The sequence below is a fragment of the Arachis hypogaea genome, chromosome 14 (genome assembly GCF_003086295.3).
Source record: "Arachis hypogaea cultivar Tifrunner chromosome 14, arahy.Tifrunner.gnm2.J5K5, whole genome shotgun sequence".
NCBI classification, from domain to species: Eukaryota; Viridiplantae; Streptophyta; class Magnoliopsida; order Fabales; family Fabaceae; genus Arachis; species Arachis hypogaea.
Genome location: NC_092049.1, coordinates 80121589 through 80131704, shown reverse-complemented (window position 1 = coordinate 80131704; position 10116 = coordinate 80121589). Strand labels below are relative to the sequence as shown.

The 10116-nt window shown below is 39.1% G+C and overlaps 1 non-coding gene across 1 annotated transcript; it reads right to left on the bottom strand.

Moving 5' to 3' along the window:
- Positions 1 to 6270: 6270 nt before the first annotated feature.
- On the bottom strand, positions 6271 to 6378 carry LOC112746223 (small nucleolar RNA R71). Its single transcript, XR_003174118.1, has one exon. It is a non-coding gene; the product is annotated as a small nucleolar RNA R71 (small nucleolar RNA).
- Between the last annotated feature and the right edge of the window lie 3738 nt (positions 6379 to 10116).

Here is a 10116-nt window from a genome sequence, read left to right as displayed (position 1 = left end):
ATTTATACACTCTCTTCAAATGATCTTCAAGCCTTGAATTGGGCCTTTGCTCTTGATGGAATTGGGTTGACAAAAGCCTCTGTTGATTGCTCTTGGAGTTGGAGAGAAACCCATTTGTGAACCGGGCCATGAACCAGAAAAGCTTGAGTAAAAGTTTGAGGTCAAACTTTTACTCAAACTTTTCATATCAGCTAGCCTTCCTTGCTGCCATCCACGTTTGAGCCAAAGTTTGAGGTCAAACTTTGAGCCAAACATGGATCCCTCTTGCATGCCTCTTGGGGTACTACTTTGCCCTCTTGTCAAGTTGCCAATTTTATGTCCACTATAGACTATTATATATGGTTGGAAAGCTCTGAACGTCCGCTTTCTAACCAAATTGGAATGACCTCAATTGGACATCTACAACTCAAGTTATTCTTGTTGGAAGTATACCCCTTCATGTTGTTGTGGCGCCAACGTTTGCCTAAAAGCTTAAGGTCAAACGTTGGTACAAGCTTTTGCTCTCCTGGGTGTTTTGTTGTGGCGCCAACGTTTACCTAAAAGCTTGAGGTCAAACGTTGGCGCAAGCTTTTGCTCTCCTGGGTATTTTGTTGTGGCGCCAACATTTGCCTAAAAGCTTGAGGTCAAACGTTGGCGCAAGCTTTTGCTCCTCCAGGGTGAATTCAATTCTTCCAAAAGTTTGAGCTAAAGTTTGAGGCAAGCTTTTGCTCAAGCTTTTTGTTCTCTCCTGCTCCTTGCCATTTCTTCTTTCTTCAACCCTCTTCAAAGCTCTTTTTCACCTATCATTAATCAACCAAGCACATCAAAGCTATGCTAAAGATCATGAGATTGTTATTCTTTCATAATATATGACAATTATAGCACAAAATCTCATGAAATTGCATTAATTTATCCATGGTTGATTAAATCAAAGGAAACATGAAATTCTACCCAATTGGCTTACTTATGGCTCAAGAAAGTGCATAAAATCAATTGAAAACAAAAGAAAAAGACTAGTGAAACTAGGCTAAGATGACTTGTCATCAATGCACCTTTGGAATGTTGCAGGTGCATTGCACAATCCAAAGGGCATTCTCCTATAAGCAAAGACACCATATGGATAAGTAAATTAAGTTTTTTCCTGATCCTTGGGGTCTACAACAATTTGATTGTAGCCCGAATACCCATCCAGGAAGCAATAATACTCATGTCTTGCCAATCTTTCAAGCATCTGATCCATGAAAGGTAGGGGAAAGTGATCCTTCCGGGTGGCTTCATTAAGTTTTTGGTAGTCAATGCACATACACCATCCGGTCACTGTCCTTGTGGGTATCAATTCATTCTTCTCATTTGTCACAACAGTGATCCATCCCTTCTTAGGGACTACTTGCACCGGGCTTACCCAAGGGCTGTCTGAGATGGGGTAGATCACCCCTACTTGCCACAATTTCGACACTTCTTTCTGAACCACTTCATTCATAGTTGGGTTCAGCCTCCTTTGTTGTTGTCTTGAAGGTTTGGCATCTTCTTCAAGTAAGATCTTATGCATACAAATTGAAGGACTGATCCCTTTTAAATCTGCAAGTGTCCAGCCTATGGCATCCTTGTGTTGTCTCAGCACTTGGATAAGCTCCTCTTCTTGTTCCTTAATCAGACTTGAATTTATGATCACTGGGTGAGTGTTGTTGGCACCCAAATATGCATATTTCAAGCTGGGTGGTAAGGTCTTCAGCTCTAGTTTTGGTGACTCTGCATCTTTGTTGTCTGTGGTAGTTGACATGATTGAGTTTCTCATGGTTGCTTGTGGTGGTTCTCCATCTGGTGCTTGTTCCAGCTCAATGGTTCCTCCACATTGTTCTTCTTCCAAGACTTCTTGAACTATCTGTTCCATGGTGTCTACCAGCATGCATTCTCCTATGGATTCCTTGGGGTAACTCATTGCTTTAAAGACGTTGAAGACCATTTTCTCTTCATGCAACCTCAAGACTAGTTCCCTTTTTTGCACATCAACGATGGCTCCAACAGTAGCTAGAAATGGTCTTCCTAGGATAATTGACGTGTTGGCCTTGATGAGCGGATAATTTATACGCTTTTTGACATTGTTTTTAGTATGTTTTTAGTATGATCTAGTTACTTTTAGGGATGTTTTCGTTAGTTTTTATGTTAAATTCACATTTCTGGACTTTACTATGAGTTTGTGTGTTTTTCTGTGATTTCAGGTATTTTCTGGCTGAAATTGAGGGACTTGAGCAAAAATCTGATTCAGAGGTTGAAGAAGGACTGCTGATGCTGTTGGATTCTGACCTCCCTGCACTCAAAGTGGATTTTCTGGAGCTACAGAACTCGAAATAGCGCGCTTCCAATTGAGTTGGAAAGTAGACATCTAGGGCTTTCCAGCAATATATAATAGTCCATACTTTGGCCAAGAATAGACGACGTAAACTGGCGTTCAACGCCAGCCTTCTGCCCAAATCTGGCGTCCAACGCCAGAAAAGGATCCAAAACCAGAGTTGAACGCCCAAACTGGCACAGAAAGTGGCGTTCAACTCCACAAATGGCCTCTGCACGTGCTACACTTAAGCTCAGCCCAAACACACACCAAGTGGGCCCCGGAAGTGGATTTATGCATCAATTACTTACTCATGTAAACCCTAGTGACTAGTTTATTATAAATAGGACCTCTTACTATTGTATTAGGCATCTTTGGATTACCTTATGATCCTTTGATCATGTTTTAGGGGGCTGGCCATCTCGGCCATGCCTGGACCTTCACTTATGTATTTTTAACGGTAGAGTTTCTACACTCCATAGATTAAGGTGTGGAGCTCTGCTGTCCCTCAAAGATTAATGCAAAGTACTACTGTTTTCTATTCAATTCTTCTTATTTCGCTTCTAAGATATCCATTCGCACCCAAGAACGTGATGAAGGTGATGATTATGTGTGACGCTCATCATCCTTCTCCCTTATGAACGCGTGCCTGACAACACTTATGTTCTACATGAAATAAGCTAGAATGAGTATCACTTAGATCTCCTAACCAGAATCTTCGTGGCGTAAGCTAGAATGATGGCGGCATTCAAGAGAATCCGGAAGGTCTAAACCTTGTCTGTGGTATTCCGAGTAGGATTCAATGATTGAATGACTGTGACGAGCTTCAAACTCGCGATTGTTGGGCGTTAGTGACAGACGCAAAAGGAGGGTGAATCCTATTCCAGCATGATCGAGAACCGACAGATGAATAGCTGTGCCGTGACAGGGTGCGTGAGCATATTATTCACTGAGAGGAGGGGATGTAGCCACTGACAACGGTGATGCCCTTGCATAAAGCCAGCCATGGAAAGGAGTAAGACTGATTGGATGAAGATAGCAGGAAAGCAGAGGTTCAGAGGAACGAAAGCATCTCCATTCGCTTATCTGAAATTCCTATCAATGAATTACATAAGTGTCTCTATCCCTATTTTATTATTTATAATTCGAAAACCACATAATTATTTTATATCCGCCTGACTGAGATTTACAAGGTGACCATAGCTTGCTTCATACCAACAATCTCCGTAAGGTATTACTTGGACGACCCAGTGCACTTGCTGGTTAGTTGTATCGAAGTTGTGACAGACTATAAAACTAGATTAGAGTATCTGGCCTAAGAAGCCATTACCAGAGATCACAATTTCGTGCATCAAGTTTTTGGCGCCGTTGCCGGGGATTGTTTGAGTTTTCGGCAAGCTTTTGGTCCGGTAACATCAGTGCCAAGTCTGATCCGGCAACAACACCAAGTTTTTGGCACCGTTGCCGGGGATTTAATTGTTCCTGTTTGGCGCCAAGAATCGTCTGAAATCCCAATCCCGGCAACAACACCAAGTTTTTGGCGCCGTTGCCGGGGATTGTTTGAGTTTGGACAACTGACGGCTCATCTTGTTGCTCAGATTAGGTAATTTTCTTTTCGTTTTCTTTTCAAAAATTTTTCAAAAATATTTTCAAAATTTTCTCATCTGTTTTCGAAAAAAAAAATGTTTTCAAAAAAAATTTATTCAAAATTTTTAAGAATGAATTCTAGTGTTTCATGAAGCATGTTGAAGCCTGGCTGGCTGCAAAGCCATGTCTAAATTTATTTGGACTGAGGCTTGCAATATGTTATCAAGATCAATATACTCTCGTGTTAATGACTAAAGCTTGGCTGGCCATTGGCCATGTCTAGTGTTTTGGACTGGAGCTTTCATTGAAAGCTTGGCTGGCTAGTGAGCCATGTCCAATTCCTGGACTGAAGCTTTAGACTAACATGGCAAGATTCCTGGAATTCATATTAAAAATTTTGGAATCCTTATTTTTTCTTTTTTATATTATTTTCGAAAAAATCTAAAATAAAAATCCAAAAAAAATTAGAAAATCATAAAAATAAAAAATATTTCATGTTTCTTGTTTGAGTCTTGAGTCATATCATAAGTTTGGTGTCAATTGTATATGCATCTTGCATTTTTCGAAAATTCATGCATTCATAGTGTTCTTCATGATCTTCAAGTTGTTCTTGGTAAGTCTTCTTGTTTGATCTTGATGATTTTTTTGTTTTGTGTCTTTTCATGTTTATCATATGCATTCTTGAATTCTTAGTGTCTAAGCATTAAAGAATTCTAAGTTTGGTGTCTTGCATGTTTTCTTTGCATTAAAAATTTTTCAAAAATATGTTCTTGATGTTCATCATGACATTCAAAGTGTTGTTGGTGTTCATCTTGACATTCATAGCATTCTTGCACGCATTCATTGTTTTGATCTAAAAATTTCATGCATTGCATATTTTTCATGTTTTTCATAAAAATTTCAAAAATCAAAAAAATATCTTTCCCTTTTTCTCTCATCAAATTCGAAAATTGAGTTGACTTTTTCAAAAATTTTTAAAAATCAAATTGTTTCTCATGAGTCAAATCAAATTTTCAATTTGAAAATCTTATCTTTTTCAAAATCTTTTTCAAAAATCAAATCTTTTTCAAAATTCTTAGTTATTTTTGAAAATTCCAAAAATATTTTTCAAAAATCTTTTTCTTATTTTTATACCAAATTTTCGAAAATAACATAAACAATTAATGTTTTGATTCAAAAATTTGAAGTTTGTTACTTGCTTGTTAAGAAAGATTCAAACTTTAAGTTCTAGAATCATATCTTGTGATTTCTTATGAATCAAGTCATTAATTGTGATTTTAAAAATCAAATCTTTTTCAAAACTAATCCTATCATATCTTTTCAAAATATCTTCTTATCTTATCTTGTTCAAAAATATCTTTTCAAAATATCTTCTCTAACTTCCTAACTTCCTATCTTTTCAAAATTTGTTTCAACTAACTAACTAACTTTTTGTTTGTTTCTTATCTTTTTCAAAACCACCTAACTAACTCTCTCTCTCTCAATTTCGAAAATATCTCTCCCCTTTTTCAAAATTTCTTTTTAATTAACTAATTATTTTTATTTTTAATTTTATTTCAAAAAAAAAATTTTCGAAAAATACTAACAAATTTTCAAAAACCAATTTTCAAAAATCACTAACTCCTTTTCAAAATAATTTTCGAAAATTATACCTCTCCCATCCTATTCTATTCATTCATATCCTAAACATCTCATCTCACATCTCTTCCATCAGTACAGTTGCATTTCTTCCTTCACATCACATTCTTTGTCTCCCCCTCTTTTCTTCCACTCACAAAGGGATCCCTATACTGTGGTATAAAGGATCTCTATTATTATTATCATTTTTCTGGCCATTCTTCCTTGTCATATGAGCAGGAGCAAGGATAAGAACATTCTTGTGGAAGCAGATCCAGAACCTGAAAGGACTCTAAAGAGAAAATTAAGAGAAGCTAAAATACAACAATCCAGAGATAACCTTTCAGAAATTTTCGAACAGGCAGAGGAGATGGCAGCCGAAAATAATAATAAAGATGCTTGGTGACTTTACTGCACCTAATTCCAATTTACATGGAAGAAGCATCTCCATTCCTGCCATTGGAGCAAACAACTTTGAGCTGAAACCTCAATTAGTTTCTCTGATGCAGCAGAACTGCAAGTTTCATGGACTTCCATCTGAAGATCCTTTTCAGTTTTTAACTGAATTCTTACAGATATGTGATACTGTTAAGACTAATGGAATAGATCCTAAAGTCTACAGGCTCATGCTTTTCCCTTTTGCTGTAAGAGACAGAGCTAGATTATGGTTGGATTCTCAACCCAAAGACAGCCTGAACTCTTGGGATAAGCTGGTCACGGCTTTCTTAGCCAAGTACTTTCCTCCTCAAAAGCTGAGCAAGCTTAGAGCTGATGTTCAAACCTTCAGACAGAAAGAAGGTGAATCTCTCTATGAAGCTTGGGAAAGATACAAACAGTTGACCAAAAAGTGTCCTTCTGACATGCTTTCAGAATGGACCATCCTGGATATATTCTATGATGGTTTATCTGAGCTATCAAAGATGTCACTGGACACTTCTGCAGGTGGATCCATTCACCTAAAGAAAACGCCTGCAGAAGCTCAAGAACTCATTAACATGGTTGCTAATAACCAGTTCATGTACACTTCTTAAAGGAATCCTGTGAATAATGGGACGCCTATGAAGAAGGGAGTTCTTGAAGTTGATACTCTGAATGCCATATTGGCTCAAAACAAAATATTGACTCAGCAAGTCAATATGATCTCTCAGAGTCTACATGGAATGCAAGCTGCATCCAACAGTACTCAAGAGGCATCTTCTGAAGAAGAAGCCTATGATCCTGAGAACCCTGCAATAGCAGAGGTAAATTACTTAGGTGAACCTTATGGAAACACCTATAACTCAACATGGAGAAATCATCCAAATTTCTCATGGAAGGATCAAAAGCCCCAACAAGGCTTTAATAATGGTGGAAGAAACAGGTTTAACAATAATAAACCTTTTCCATCATCAACTCAGCAACAGACAGAGAACTCTGAACAAAATGCTTCTAATTTAGCAAATCTAGTCTCTGATCTATCTAAGGCCACTGTAAGTTTCATGAATGAAACAAGGTCTTCTATTAGAAATCTGGAAGCACAAGTGGGCCAGCTGAGTAAAAGGATCACTGAAATCCCTCCTAGTACTCTCCCAAGCAATACAGAAGAGAACCCAAAAGGAGAGTGCAAGGCCATTGACATAAGCGCCATGGCCGAACCTCTGAGGAGAGGAGAGGACGTGAATCCCAAGGAGGAAGACCTCCTGGGACGTCCAGTGATCAATAAGGAGCTTCCCTCTGGGGAACCAAAGGACTCTGAGGCTCATCTAGAGACCATAGAGATTCCATTGAACCTCCTTATGCCCTTCATGAGCTCTGATGAGTATTCCTCTTCTGAAGAGAATGAGGATGTTACTGAAGAGCAAACTGCCAAGTTTCTTGGTGCAATCATGAAGCTGAATGCCAAATTGTTTGGCATTGATACTTGGGAAGTTGAACCTCCCTTGTTCATCAATGAACTAAGTGATCTGGATCAACTGACATTGCCTCAGAAGAGACAGGATCCTGGAAAGTTCATAATACCCTGTACCATAGGCACCATGATCTTTAAGGCTCTGTGTGATCTTGGTTCAGGAATAAACCTCATGCCCCTCTCTGTAATAGAGAAACTGGGAATCTATGGGGTGCAAGCTGCTAAAATCTCACTAGAGATGGCAGACAGCTCAAGAAGACAGGCTTATGGACAAGTAGAGGACGTTTTAGTAAAGGTTGAGGGCCTTTACATCCCTGCTGATTTCATAGTCCTGGATACTGGAAAGGAAGAGGATGAATCCATCATCCTAGGAAGACCTTTCCTGGCCACAGCAAGAGCTGTGATTGATGTTGACAGAGGTGAAATAGTCCTTCAATGGAATGAGAACTCCCTTGTATTCAAAACTCAAGGATCTCCCTCTGCAACCATGGAGAGGAAGCTTGAAAAGCTTCTCTCAAAGCAGAGTCAACCAGAGCCCCCACAGTCAAACTCTAAGTTTGGTGTTGGGAGGCCACAACCAAACTCTAAGTTTGGTGTTGAACTCCCATATCCAAACTTTAAGTTTGGTGTTGGAGAATCTCAACAAAGCTCTGCACATCTGTGAGGCTCCATGAGAGCCCACTGTCAAGCTATTGACATTAAAGAAGCGCTTGTTGGGAGGCAACCCAATGTTTATCTAATTCTTATTTTTATTGTTTTTCATGTTTTCTTAGGTTCATGATCATGTGGAGTCACAAAATAAACAAAAAATTCAAAAACGGAATCAAAAACAGCAGAAGAAAAATCACACCCTGGAGGAATATCTGTCTGGCGTTCAAACGCCAGAACAGAGCATAGTTCTGGCGCTGAACGCCCAGAATGGGAGCATCCTGGCGCTGAACGCCCAGAACAAGCATGGTTCTGGCGTTCAACGCCAGAAATGGCAGCAAATGAGCGTTGAACGCCCAAAATGGGCACCAACCTGGCGCTGAACGCCCAGAGTTGTGTGCAAGGGCATTTTGCATGCCTAAATTGGTGCAGGGATGTAATTGCCTTGACACCTCAAGATCTGTGGACCTCACAGGATCACCTCAGGATCTGTGGACCCCACAGGATCCCCACCTACCTCCACTCACTCTCTTCTCTCTTCTCAATCATCCTCTATTCCCAATAAACACTCTTCCATTTACCACTCACACCCATACACCCACTTACCTTCAAAAATTCAACATCTCTTCCCCACCCAATCCCACCCATATGGCCAAATATACACAGCCATCCATCTCCTCCATATCCTCTTCTTCTTCTATTCTTTCTTCTTTTGCTCGAGGACGAGCAACATTCTAAGTTTGGTGTGGTAAAAGTATAGCTTTTTTGTTTTTTTCCCATAACCATTAATGGCACCTAAGGCCAGAGAGGCCTCTAGAAAGAGGAAAGGGAAGACAAAAGCTTCCATCAAGGGTCTATAGCTCAGTGGTAGAACATTTGACTGCAAATCAAGAGATCCCTGAGATACCTCAGGGGATACATTTTCTTCCACACAATTATTGGAAGCAACTAAGGGTGGAACATCAAAAGCACTCCATCATCCTTCATGAAATCAGAGAAGATCTAAAAGCAATGAAGGAGGAGCAGCAAAGACAAGGAAGAGACATAGAAGAGCTCAAGGACATCACTAAGGTGGACTCATTCCTTGTTCTTACTTTCTCTGTTTTTCGTTTTCTATGTTATGTGCTTATCTATGTTTGTGTCTTCATTACATGATCATTAGTAGTTAGTAACTTTGTCTTAAAGATATGAATGTCCTATGAATCCATCACCTCTCTTAAATGAAAAAATGTTTTAATTCAAAAGAACAAGAAGTACATGAGTTTTGAATTTATCCTTGAACTTAGTTAAATTATATTGATGTGGTGACAATGCTTCTTGTTTTCTGAATGTATGCTTGAACAGTGCATATGTCTTTTGAAGTTGTTGTTTAAGAATGTTAAATATGTTGGCTCTTGAAAGAATGATGACTAGGAGACATGTTATTTGATAATCTGAAAAATCATAAAAATGATTCTTGAAGCAAGAAAAAGCAGCAAAGAACAAAGCTTGCAGAAAAAAAAAATAGGCGAAAAAAAAATTAGAAAGAAAAAGAAAAAGCAAGCAGAAAAAGCCAATAACCCTTAAAACCAAAAGGCAAGGGCAAATAAAAAGGATCCCAAGGCTTTGAGCATCAGTGGATAGGAGGGCCTAAAGGAATAAAATCCTGGTCTAAGCGGCTAAACCAAGCTGTCCCTAACCATGTGCTTGTGGCGTGTAGGTGTCAAGTGAAAACTTGAGACTGAGCGGTTAAAGTCAAGGTCCAAAGCAAAAAAAGAGTGTGCTTAAGAACCCTGGACACCTCTAATTGGGGACTTTAGCAAAGCTGAGTCACAATCTGAAAGGGTTCACCCAATTATGTGTCTGTGGCATTTATGTATCCGGTGGTAATACTGGAAAACAAAGTGCTTAGGGCCACGGCCAAGACTCATAAAGAAGCTGTGTTCAAGAATCATCATACTGAACTAGGAGAGTCAATAACACTATTCGAAATCTGAAGTTCCTATAGATGCCAATCATTCTAAACCTCAATGGATAAAGTGAGATGCCAAAACTATTCAAGAGGCAAAAAGCTATAAGTCCCGCTCAT